The sequence below is a fragment of the Branchiostoma floridae genome, chromosome 12, assembly GCF_000003815.2.
Source record: "Branchiostoma floridae strain S238N-H82 chromosome 12, Bfl_VNyyK, whole genome shotgun sequence".
Classification (NCBI taxonomy): Eukaryota; Metazoa; Chordata; class Leptocardii; order Amphioxiformes; family Branchiostomatidae; genus Branchiostoma; species Branchiostoma floridae.
Window position 1 is genome coordinate 10882831 of NC_049990.1, and position 13805 is coordinate 10896635.

Here is a 13805-nt window from a genome sequence, read left to right on the forward strand (position 1 = left end):
GTGGTTAGCAGCTGATAATTACGCTTGCAGATAGCGCAATAAGAACTTTATATAGCAAACTAATAGCGGAAAAAGTGTTCAGGAGACAAACTGTCAATTTGAATGACACACCTGCAGATAGCGCAATAAGAACTGTATATAGCAAACTAATAGCGGAAAAAGTGTTCAGGAGACAAACTGTGTCAATTTGAATGACACACTTGCAGATAGCGCAATAAGAACTGTATACAGCAAACTAATAGCGGAAAAAGTGTTCAGGAGACAAACTGTGTCAATTTGAATGACACACTTGCAGATAGCGCAGTAAGAACTGTATATAGCTAACTAATAGCGAAGTGTAACGTGATCAGAAGACAAACTGTGTCAATTTGAATGACACACTTGCAGATAGCGCAAAAAGAACTGTATATAGCAAACTAATAGCGGATAAAGTGTTCAGGAGACAAACTGTGTCAATTTGAATGACACACTTGCAGATAGCGCAATAAGAACTGTATATAGCAAACTAATAGCGGAAAAAGTGTTCAGGAGACAAACTGTGTCAATTTGAATGACACACTTGCAGATAGCGCAATAAGAACTGTATATAGCAAACTAATAGCGGAAAAAAGTGTTCAGAAGACAAGCTGTGTCAATTTGAATGACACACTTGCAGATAGCGCAATAGGAAATGTACATAGCTTACTCATAGCGAAGTGTTACGTGTTCAGAAGACAAACTGTGTCAATTTGAATGACACACTTGCAGATAGCGCAATAAGAAATGTACATAGCTAACTCGTATTGAAGTGTAGTGTTCAGAAGACAAACTGTGTCAATTTGAATGACACACTCACAGAACAGTAAGAACTATAACGTTATGTAGCTACATGTAATAGCGCAAAACGTGTTCAGAAGACAAACTGTGTCAATTTGAATGACACACTTGCAGATAGCGCAATAAGAACTGTACATAGCTAACTCATAGCGGAAAAAGCGTTCAGGAGACAAACTGTGTCAATTTGAATGACACACTTGCAGATAGCGCAATAAGAACTGTATAGAGCAAACTAATAGCGGAAAAAGTGTTCAGAAGACAAACTGTGTCAATTTGAATGACACACTTACAGGTAGCGCAATAAGAAATGTATAACTCATAGCGAAGTGTAACGCGTTCAGAAGACAAACTGTGTCAATTTGAATGACACCCTTGCAGATAGCGCAATAAGAACTGTATATAGCAAACTACTGGCGGAAAAAGTGTTCAGGAGACAAACTGTGTCAATTGAATGACACATTTATAGAACAGCGATTTATGTAAGAACTGTATATATCAAACTTAAAGCAAAAAACGTGTTCAGAAGACTACCTGTGTCAATATGACACATTATAGAACAAAGCTGTAAGAACTGTATATAGCAAACTAATAGCGAAAAACGTGTTCAGGGGACAAACTGTGTCAATTTGAATGGTACACTTGCAGAATAGCGCCGTAAGAACTGCATATACATGTAGCTAGCTTAATGCAGAAAGCGTGTTCAAGAGACAAACTGTGTCAATTTTAATGACACACTTACAGAATAGCGCCAAAAAACTGTATATAGCTAACTTAAAGCATAAAGTGAGTTCAGAAGACTACCTGTGTCGATTTGAATGACACACCTATAGAATAAGCACTGTTACAACATGTATATATGTTTAACTAACAGCGCAACGTGTTCAAGAGACAAACTGTGTCAATTTGAATGACACATTATAGAACAGTGCTGTAAGAACTTTATATAGCAAACTAATAGCGAAAAACGTGTTCAGGAGACAAGCTGTGTCAATTTGAAGTACACACTTACAGAATAGCGCCGTTAAAACAGTATATAACTAACTTAAAGCGAAAAGTGTATTCAGTAGACTACCTGTGTCAATTTGAATGACAGATTTATAGAAAAGTGCTGTAAGAACTGTATATAGCGGAAAACGTGTTCAGGGGACAAACTGTGTCAATTTGCATGACATACTCACATTATAGCGCCATAAAAACAGTACATAGCTAACCAATTTAAAAAAAACGTGTTTAGGACACAAAATGTGTCTATGTGAATGACACATTCATAGAACAGCGAGGTAATTTATTTTGACGAAAGCTTGCTCTAACAAAACTTTTCAATCGGATGATCATACTATTTAATTATCGCTTTACTTTACTTGTGTGTCATATGAATTGACACAGTTGCCCTCCTAACGAAGTTTTCTGTTGTAAAATGGTTGCAGTTCTTACAGCGCTTTTCTTTAGGTGTGTCATACAAATTGACACAGTTTTGTGTCCTGAACACATTAGCCGTTAAGATTTAGTCATACATTTGTATACTATACGTTCGGCGCTATTCTACAAATGTGTCGAAACAAATCGACACAGCTGTGCTTTTGACTACGTTTTCAGCAATGAAGTTGTTAGGTACAGCCCAAAGTACCCTTTTTACCAGTGTGTCATATAAATTGACACAAATTCTTTACTGTCCAACTTTTTCCGTGATCAGTTTTACACACGTTAAACAGTGCTTTTCTAATTGTGGGTGATATATATTGACACAGTTGTCCCCCGGAAAAACGTTTTCCATTTTTAAGACACGGTTCAAACATCGCTTACAAAGGTGTCAGTCAAATTCACACAATTTCCCTCCTGAAAAAGTCGTCCGCCATCAAGACAATTTTACACTGATTTCACATCGTGTTTCATAGTGTGTCATATGAAATAACAGTTGTCCTCCTGACAAGGTTTTCTGTCATTTGATACAGTTGTCGTCCTGACCGTGAGGGTTTTCCGTTTTGTAAAATTTTAATAAGTTTTGAAAAACTTCAGTTGTCGTCCCGACCAAGTCTTCCATCAGTTTAATACTGTTTAATCATCGCACTAGTGTGCCATACTATCAGTGACAGTTGTCCACCAAAGTTTCCGTCATGAGGCAGTTTTATACTGTTTAACACTCGGTTATTAATTGCAAAGCCGTCCTCCTGACAAAGTTTTCTGTTATAAACTATTGTGTCAATTAATGTGACAAACTAGCAAACTGAATAGATATGCCTAAATCGTATAATCATTCGATTGAAAAAGTTTTCGGCAGAGCGAGTTTTCCGTCATAAGATAGTTATTATGCGTTTCCAAAGTGTGTCATATGATTGACACAGTTTTCAGCTCAGACAGCGCAGTACTAGATTTGACAGTTTACTTGAACAAGTTAGTATTTCAGTTACTTTAAACCCTACCATGGTCCAAACTCCAATAATCAGTTGTTAATTGATATGAAATAACCGCATCTAAAGTCATATATATACGAAGGAACGCCATTTAGTTCGTAAGAAGGGACCTTAGAACTTGTCTGACACACTTGCAGAAAAGCGCTGCCTGAACCGCGCTATTATGTAAGTGTGTCATTCATATTGACACAATTTGACTTCTGAACACGCATTGATATTCCGCTTTAAGTTAGCTATATACAGTTCTTACGGCGCCATTATATAAGTGTGTCATTCAAATTGACACAGTTTGTCTCCTGAACACGTATTTTGCTATTAGTTAGCTATATACAGTTCTCACGGCGCTATTATGTAAGTGTGTCATTTAAATTGACACAGTTTGTCTCCTGAATACGTTTTCGGTATTAGCTTGTTATATACAATTATTTTGGCGCTGTCTACAAGTGTGTCAATCAAATTGACACAGTTTGACATTTGAACACGCATTCCGCTTCAAGTTAACTATATACAGTTCTTACAGCGCTATTCTATAATGCATCATTCAAATTGACACAATTTGTCTCCTGAACACCCTTTTTCGCTATTAGTTAGCTATATACAGTTCATTCAGCTTTGTTCTGCAAGTGTGTCATTCAAATTGGCACAGTTTGACACCTGAATACGTTTTCCGCGATTTCTTAGCTATATACAGGTCTTTCATTGCTGTTCTATAAATGTGTCATTCAAAGTGACACATTTTGTCTCCTGAACACGTTTCTCGCTATTAGTGAGCTATACACAGTTCTTACGGCGCTATTATGTCAGTGTGTCATTCAAATTGACATAGTTTGTCTCCTGAACACGTTTACGCTATTAGTTAGCTATATACAGTTCTTACGGCACCATTATGTAAGTGTGTCATTCAAATTGACACAGTTTGACTCCTGAACACGTTTTCCGCTATTAGTTAGCTATATACATTTCTTTCAGCTTTGTTCTATAAGTGTGTCATTCAAAGTGACACAGTTGGACTCCTGAACACGCATTACACTTTAAGTTACCTATATACAGTTTTTTTACAGCGCTGTTCTATGAATGCATCATTCAAATTGACACAGTTTGTCTCCTGAACACGTTTTTCGCTATTAGTTAGCTGTATACAGTTCATTCAGCTTTGTTCTTTAAGTGTGTCATTAAAATTGACACAGTTTGACAAATGAACACGTTTTTCGCTATTAGTTAGTTATAAACATTTCTTTCAGCTTTGTTCTATAAGTGTGTCATTCAAAGTGACACAGTTGGACTCCTGTAACACGTTTACGCTATTAGTTAGCTATATACAGTTCTTACGGCACCATTATGTAAGTGTGTCATTCAAATTGACACAGTTTGACTCCTGAACACGTTTTCCGCTATTAGTTAGCTATATACATTTCTTTCAGCTTTGTTCTATAAGTGTGTCATTCAAAGTGACACAGTTGGACTCCTGAACACGCATTACACTTTAAGTTACCTATATACAGTTTTTTTACAGCGCTGTTCTATGAATGCATCATTCAAATTGACACAGTTTGTCTCCTGAACACGTTTTTCGCTATTAGTTAGCTGTATACAGTTCATTCAGCTTTGTTCTTTAAGTGTGTCATTCAAATTGACACAGTTTGTCTCCTGAATACGTTTTCGCTATTAGTTTGCTATATACAGTTCTTTGGGCGCTGTCTACAAGTGTGTCATTCAATTTGACACAGATTGACATTTGAACACGCATTCCGCTTCAAGTTAACTATATACAGTTCTTACGGCACTATCATGTAAGTGTGTCATTCAAATTGACACAGTTTGACTCCTGAACACGTTTTCCGCTATTAGTTAGCTATATACAGTTCTTTTAGCTTTGTTCTGCAAGTGTGTCATTCAAATTGGCACAGTTTGACACCTGAATACGTTTTCCGCGATTACTTAATAGCTGAACACGTTTCTCGCTATTTCTTAGCTACATACAGTTCTTACGGCGCTATTATGTAAGTGCGCCATTCAAATTGACATAGTTTGTCTCCTAAACACGTTTATCGCTATTAGTTAAGCTACATACAGTTCTTACGGCGCTATTATGTAAGTGTGTCATTCAAATTGACACAGTTTGTCTCCCCAAGGAGGTATCCCGAACACGTTTTCCGCTATTAGTTCCCTGTATACACTTCTTACAGCACTGTTCTATAAATGTGTTATTCAAATTAACACAGTTTGTCTCCTGATGTCTACGAGAATGCCAGTTTAATAGTTGGTTCGGAAGGGACCTTACAACCGTTGCAGATTCGCAACGTGGGCCGAGACGATACGAACAAACACAAACTTAAAAAAACGTTCTGCAAGTTCAAACATACTTTCGCCAAGAGTCCCTTAACAAACCTAATTTAACAATATGCGTAAGCCTGACTTTAATCCTCCTCTACCGAACCTAGCGCAGACTGAGACCGTCAAGATACCTGGTGACCCGCGTTCAATGACCTCACTCGTACGACCCGGAAGTATATGATCGTAATCGGTTGCACGGAAACCCCCATGCAGTGCGAAATCGAGGCCGAAAACAGGCATAAAGAGCCAGTTTGAAGGCTAACTTTGACTCTTCAAATCTCATCCCGAAATAACATTTGAATCAACACGAGTACTGTTGGCGATAGAACAACTCGTGGGCATTACGTGGGCACCTTTGACAGCCTGATTTGGGCCACCGCGATTTTTTAATCTTTTTTTTACGCGACCATGTCAAGTGCCTCAAACGGGCGTCCAACAATTTTTCAATTTCCACCATTTTGAATGTTATGATCTCGCCAAATCTCGTATGTGCTGAGGTAGTCACGTGATCAAAAAGTAACTATTTTCGTCTTTTTATCTGGATGAAATGACGATATAACCGCATTCAAGCGAATGATCGATACATATGTGCGTTTTTTGTTACTTATTGGTGTAAATATTTTACGTCATGTTTTACAAAATGATGCCTTTCTTGTGAAATATTCAAAGTCTCGTCCCAGACGAGAACTCAATATGATGCATTGTGGGTATTATTTTATCGGGAAGCCATTTTGACCTCCAAACTCGGGATTTTGGAGGGTCGACTGGAAAAAAATCAGGATTTTGTTGGAAAATACCACAGAAGAGCGACCAACAACATGTGGTATGAAATCCTGCCTGGCTTCGGCATCATTGTGGTCTGCCTGTGTGTCCCAGGGTTTGTCACACCTCGAATTCAGAAGTTTCAAAACAATGGAAAGGTGAGCTTTTTGATGTTCAACTTCAGTTCAACGTCAGTTTTTACCAGCAAAAGAAGCGATATTATGTTGAAGCAAGCAAGGAAGTATGTGTTCCAGATTACGCCACAGGTTCCAGTAACATTAGTAACATTAGAAATTAAATGTGTAGATCCATGGAAGATGGAATGTGGTATTAGTACGAATTAGGAAACTAATGACTATGTACGTGATATCCCATATAAAATACAAGTAGTTGCGTACACTTTTTTGGTGACGCCTCAGAGGCATATCCTTTTCCCTAACGTTGAAACTAATGAGATTACATTTTGGATTTCAGCTGAAGAGAGTTTCGAAAGACTGGAATGAGTGGTGGATGATGAGCAGAGACTACAGACTCACTGGCTCTCACTACAAAGCAAGGGTAAGACCAAATAGATTTGAGATTTTCCCTGGCCTTATCTGTTAAACATAAGAAATCTAACCGCCTTTTCCGTGCAGCCGCAACAGCTTTGCCTATTGTGTTACACTGACCTACTTGTCACACCTGACCTTTGCACAAATAGCTGTGAGTGATGTTTAAACTTAAAGCTACCTAAATTGGGGATGCTCCTACTACTACTAGTACTTTGTGGCAACACGTTACTCTCCAAGCAGAGGTTAGGCTCCGGCTGTTTTTTTAACGTTTTTTTAGTCGTTTTTATCGGGCTTTCTATTTTGTCATTTTTTTTGCTGTGTCCGGCCTAACCTCTGCCCGCAGACGCAAGTTTCAATCCCCCATAAACCTAATCACTTCAACACATTATAGCCGTTTACCACGGACGTGCGAAATGCGCGCTGCCTGGCCTAGGGTTTCCCTCCCCCCGCTGTGCCAGTGTTTCCGGTCGTGGTCTCGAAGCCTCTGTCAGAATTCCATTACAAATTTCTTTTGTTGTTGTTGTTGTTGTCCTCATTTAACGTCTATTATTTCGCTAGACGTGGTCTCTTGGTGCTGAGTAACCCATGGTTCGCTTTAGAGTCAATAGTCTCTCTTGGTATTTAACTCTTGGTTCCTTGTTGTTTTTGTTGTTGTGAAGCTTGTGCTACATACTATTACTGTATAATCTATTTAATCTCACGCACGGTTAGAAATTATAGCGTTTTTGGGGAAAATGGAGTAGCTCACGGAACTTTATTTTAGCGATGTGAAATAGGCGCTAATTCTCAGTCGGATGTGTTAAGAATTTAAAGAAAATTAGTAGCAATGACCCTCACCTTCCTCTAAAAATAAGACTCGGCAGTTTACAGGCTTAAAGTCTGATTAATACATGAATAGAAATAACAGACACGCCGGCGTTGCATATGGTTCTGAATCTGAATAATAAACAAGCGTCCCTACGCGGTAACTTCAAAACACGCTTGACGGCCGCCGACTCTGGTCGGCCGGCGGCCAGCTATAAAATCTTGCGGACACTGCAGCTGCCGACACAAAAACGACAACAACCTACTAGATACTGACGTCTCGAATAAAGAGGTCTGGAAAGAAATTCAGGTGGCGAGCGGCAAGAGAAAACATAGCTGGAATCGCGACTATAGTCCGGAAGTCAGGACGAAACTCTGCATTCGGAGGTTTAGCAGCGAAGAATCGAACTCGGGAGAGACATCGCATTAACAAATCGGCCACACGATCGATCAAGAAGGCGTTTTAGAAAGAAGTCACCAGCCTCGAAACAAACGAGATCGCAAACTTATCACACAAAAACATCGGCAGGCCCCGGAAACTTGGCGACCTTGATGCGATGTTGCAGGACTTTGTGAGAACTACGCCACACAGACGGCGGCGCCATTTTCTATGTTGTTGTCTTTACGCTCGCGGGTGGCGGTGAAATCTTGTAAATGAGGGTTTGATTTCGAATTATTTTTTTTCATTTGTAGTAGCTCACAAAGAATGCCTTATACATTGCACTTTTGACGCTATGAATTCAACTGTTATTCTGCCCTAGAAAGTTGTACGTATGCGTACGGGTGGAGGTTATTAGAGGTCATTGTGTTGCGTGAATAGGATCTCGGCGGGTGGCTTCCGCAGCCGGGTTGAAGATGCCGGACGTGTCATAATCCCGGGCCGTAAAATCCTTACCCCTAATGACAATTTGATGGTTCCATAGGAGGAGTTCTGGCACCTTTCTTCAATGGAATCAAATAGGTTTGCTCCGCCTATAGGTCAGTGCGGGCAGAGGTTAGGCCGGACACAGCAAAAAAAATGACAAAATAGAAAGCCCGATAAAAACGACTAAAAAAACGTTAAAAAAACAGCCGGAGCCTAACCTCTGCTTGGAGAGTAGCAACACGTTCCAATCTGCGATAGTCCTACTTCTACGTTCTAGGGAAATTTTTTTTTTTTTTTCAGTATCCTTGGTTGATAACTCTGGTACTTGAGTCCATTATTATTTCTTTGTCTTTGCTGAGTTGGTATTAGGTACTTCTTAGTACTAATGCTTATTAATATTTGGTACATCCACCAGTGAGTTAATTAGTTATTTTACATCATGCATATATAGTCTGGACAGTTGTCTTCTGTCTTTGATTTGCATCGACTGTAGATCTGTTTTAATTTTTGTTTGGTTCTCAATCTGTACCCTTTCCAGTTTATCTTTGTCTTTTTATATGAATCCCATACTGTTGCAGCATATTCTGGATTTGGTACTTACAACTCATTGATTATACGAGTGAAGTGTAGGTCAGTTAGTTATATCATTACAATGACTTGTTCATCTTTTACTCTAGGGCCTGGAAGGCATTCCCGACAAGAAGTAAAGAAAGAAAGAAACAGATCCAAGGTCAAGGACAACAGTAGCGTGTGATCTTTGTGCTTCATCAGTGAACCAATCACGACATGTCAACCATCAGTACACTTCATCCACCACTTTCATCTTAAAACAACTGTTGTTACTGGTCTAATTGTACATAAACTTCAGTTGTACTTCATTAAAGCTGTGTATCAAAGTCCAATCAGTTGCCTGGAGTGCATTTATTTTGGAAATACACAATTTTCATCAGAAATTTGTTGTCTTTGCTGTTGTAAAGTAATACTACAGTAGTAAAGAAGAACTTGAGGAAGATTACAGAGTTTATCTGTTGCTGTTTGTATTTGACCTTGGTTAGTTGTGCATTTTACAGGTAGCAACTTGTTTGGATAGGTGAGAAAAAGGAATGTGAGGGCCGGAAGTAAATGGTGATTACTCCCAGAATCTGTACCATTACCACTGAGGTGCAAACTTCCCCCAGATTCTGTTTTCATATTGACAGTGGGGAAACACCGCCAGGAAGTATTGCGGGGCACCCGTGAAGCTTGGATTGCAGTCATGGTATCATAATAGTCTTGTTCCCATAGTGCAGTCACCACCTGTCTGGATCATGAAGATACCTTTTGGTAGCTTGATGTAACGGATCGTGACTTAAGTGTAAGAAGTGTTTTTGTCTGTGCCCTAACCTTGTACCTAATTTTGACTTGTCACAGGCCATCTTGTCTGTTATTTTTGTCACAAACTATATGCTAATGAAGCTGAATCCAGTCAGTGAAAAAAAAACTATCGCCATCCTTTATTGTTGGAGAGTTGGTCTAAGAGAAATGACAAATTGGTTATTGGTGCTTATAAAAAAGATTCAGAAACAAAGTGATGATGTAAATTTTTCTTTATTTTGATAGTCCTGGTATTGGAAGTCATAGAATCAGGTGTCAGTTTTCTTTGGGAAGTCAACAACAATGATTAACATCCCTTCCATACACGTGTGTATCCTCAATCGCCCATACATGTACAACAATTTTTTTTTCTTTGGCAAATCCTCTTAAGTTATACATGTACTCTACATTAGTCTTGGCTATGTCATAGATTCAGGTGAATCCTCATCACATTTATCCTAAGTTTACTGCAGCAGTCTTGAAACAGTAATATAGAATTTGGTGTATTGTGCGAGAAAGGGTACCACATGTACACATCCATCTAGATCTTTATTGTAGGTTGGTTCTATGATAGCCTCTTAAAGAAAAATCCTTAATGACTAAGAAGACCATATGTCTGGGCCTTAAGTTAGCAGGAGCAGTAACACCGGCAGAGGAAACCCATCCAGCGAGTTATAGCCATGAAGTAATAGTATGGACGTTGGCACTTCAGATGGCAGCAGCGTGGGATATAGCCTAAAGTACAAGATGTGAGAAGGAACCAAACCCTGTCAGAAGTATGAACTTTATTTGATTGTCCTCTGATTTACCATGAAGACACACAAACAAAAGAAACCAATTACTGCAAACAAAGGGTAATTACATCTTTGTACATGGATATATTTAGTGTTTTTTTCCAAACATCAACACTTTACTGAAAAAAAAAAAGATTAGAATGTTACAACTAGGGGTGGGTACTGGTACAGAAAATTCAGGTACAGTGAGACCAGGTCCAGAGGATCAGGTACAGACCTGAACCTGGACAGTATTGGGAATGGGCGATGCTCAAAACAACTGTCCATTTCGCTACAAAGGAATTTGATGGAGTATCCTACCTTCACTTAAACAACACTAAGTGCCTCTGTTATTACTACGTTAGGCAAAGTTTGACTGTAGAAACTTGTTGTCAAAATGACTGTCAACTCCTCTAATTTGCTCGTTATTTTCTTGGACCAATAAGCTTCAAAAGAAGAAAAAGTATGGTGCCGATATAATCTCTTTATTTTCTGATCTGTCCAACATCCAGTCCACTGATTTTTTCAGATCCATTTTTTCTGAACCAGTCCAACAAGAAAAAAAAGTTAACCCACCCCTAGTTCCAATGTACAAAGACCTACCGCAACTTTCCCCATCAGCATTCTGATCCTTATATATCCAAGCCCTCCGTGGCCGGAACCAATGGGCAATCCCTCCTTCCCAGTTCTCACCTGGCCCATCCTCCCAGACTGTCTCATGTGGAGCCTGTTGCAACATTGACTTAATAATAGCACCATGTATAACAGCACATTTCATTTGTGTAGATTTGTGGTTACAATGGAGCTGAAGAAAGAGAGAGAGAGAGAGAATCTCCAAGCAGATCCTACGGTAGCATTAGATACTATCTGCTCCAAGCACGAGTAACGAGCTGCGGAACAGCCTGCACAGTATCGAATGGGACCTGGAGGATCTCGATGAGATGATACAGTGTAGATATCCTTTCAGTTTGTGTGAGCAATAAGATGGTTGTGATCATAGGCCCAATTTACGCGAGGCACTCCCTATGGTAGCATAAGATTCTATCTTACGCTACCATAGAATCTGCTTGGAGATTAATTAAGAGAGAGAAGCTTAAACCTTGTCGTAACTTCTGATAATTGTTAATTCAGAGTTTTTGTTAAATACCATGTGCACTTCAGATTCTAGTTTCGCCTCTCACACAGCCACACTCACAAGGTGGATGCTGTCTGAAAGGTCTGACCGTTATTGAATTACCCAGATATTTGAGTATCTGTCATCTTGCCCATCTATAAATCACATGCTGATAGTGTTATTCCTATACAGTCTGGGCTTATGCTTATAAATGTTTGCCAAGAATTAACAGAAAGGTGTCAACAACCTTTTATATACCCTCATGAACATTACAAGTTATAGCAACACTAAGGAGAAATATGTTCTCCAAATCCCCCCCCCCCCCAAAATTAGAATAGTGACAGCTTTTACAGCATGGAGCCCATTGACTGTACAGTGGAACACAATCCAGTTTAATACTAGAAAGGCCGACATTTGCTTGAGAGCAAATACAGCATATTTCAGCCATCTCCCTCCCCATGCAACAATAGACTATTTCAAAATCACCCATTTGAAAAATCACTTTTACTAATGGCGGTTTAACCCAAAAATGAATCTTACAAAATTCCCCCGTTCAACTTCAAGAATGGACTCCAGTGCACCCTATGTGAATTTGCACAATAGACCAGTCCAGAAATACTCCCACTGAAACCTTGGCCTTTTGAATAAGAAACCAAATCCAAAATTGAATTCAGCAAAAAAGGTCCCAGTGCATGAAAAGGTATAATAGACCAGTCTAAAAACACTTCCACTAAAAATTGAATTTTGAATCATCACCACCCGTCCAAACTGAATTTGAAAAAATCCCCCTTCCGTGTGCAAAAAATGGATTCTTCCATGTAAAGTAGAGCAGTCCAAAAATACATCCGCTAAAATAGGACTTTGACATAATCACTGAAGTCCCAAAAATGGATTTAAAAAAAAGCCAATAGATTTTTAAAAAATCCCCCCTCCATGCAAGAATGGACTCTTCCAGCACACCCATTTAAAATTGCAAATTAGACCAGTCCAAAATAACCCTGCTGAAAGACTTTGACAAACTAGAAGTCACCAAAGTCCAAAATATGAATTTAAAAAAATCCCCCCTCCGTGCGAGAATAGACTCTTCCAGCACACCTTCTGTAAAACTGCAAAATAGACCTGTCCAAAAATACACCCACTGAAAGACTTCACCAGTCCGAGGATGAATTTTAAAAAAAATGAACCCCTCCGTGTAAGAATGGACTCTTCCAGATAACACCGGACTCGCTGATTGGCTGTCACCCTCCCCCCCCCCCTCTTTAGGATATAGATTCAGGCTAAGTGATTGGTTACCTATCTAATTAGATTAAATAGACATATATGCCAGAAGGTGCAATCTGCAGCTGGGGTCAACGACCTTAAGGTCATTGACCCCTGTGGCTATTGGAAAAAAAATCCCCAAATCTATCATTTTGACGTAGTCTATGACAAAAATTATACATGTGTCATTTGAATGAATATCTGGTGCACCATTTTACCAAAATTTAGGTCATTTGGTTTTAAAACCAGAGCACAAGAGCCAAAAGTGTACTTTTTGGTCATAAAATGGCCAAATAATCGTAAAATTAAGCATTTTGTTGTACTGTATGCCTCAACTGTTAATGAATCCATGTGCGCATATGTCTAGGGCACTCCTATACTAAATTTCAGGTCATCCGGTTCTAAAACCAAGGTACAGGAGCCAAAAGTGTCCTTTTTTGGTCAAAAAATGACCAAAAAATCGCAAAAATAAGCATTTCGTTATACTGTACACCAAAAGTGGTATTGAATTTGTATGGGGGAATTATCAAAGCACATCTGTGACAAATTTCAGCTCACTCGGTTATAATACCAGGGTACAGGGGGCCCAAATATACAGTTTTGGTCTTAAGATGACCAAAAAACCTTAATAAAATCATTTTAAAGGTAGATATGAAAAAAATGAAAAAAACGTCTGGGGATATTGACCCACTCTACCCTTGTGTCAAATTTCAAGTCAATCGGTTCAGGAACAACGGAGATACCGTGTTCCGAAGATTTGAC

The 13805-nt window shown here is 39.1% G+C and overlaps 1 protein-coding gene across 1 annotated transcript in view; it reads right to left on the reverse strand.

The window, feature by feature from the left end:
* The window catches only part of LOC118428173 (regulator of nonsense transcripts 3B-like), a 22781-nt gene extending 16700 nt beyond the window's left edge, over positions 1–6081 (reverse strand). The window contains exon 1 of the mRNA XM_035838166.1: positions 6002–6081. The gene's annotated coding sequence lies outside the window, so the exon portion shown is untranslated. The remainder of the gene's footprint in view (positions 1–6001) is intronic.
* Between the last annotated feature and the right edge of the window lie 7724 nt (positions 6082–13805).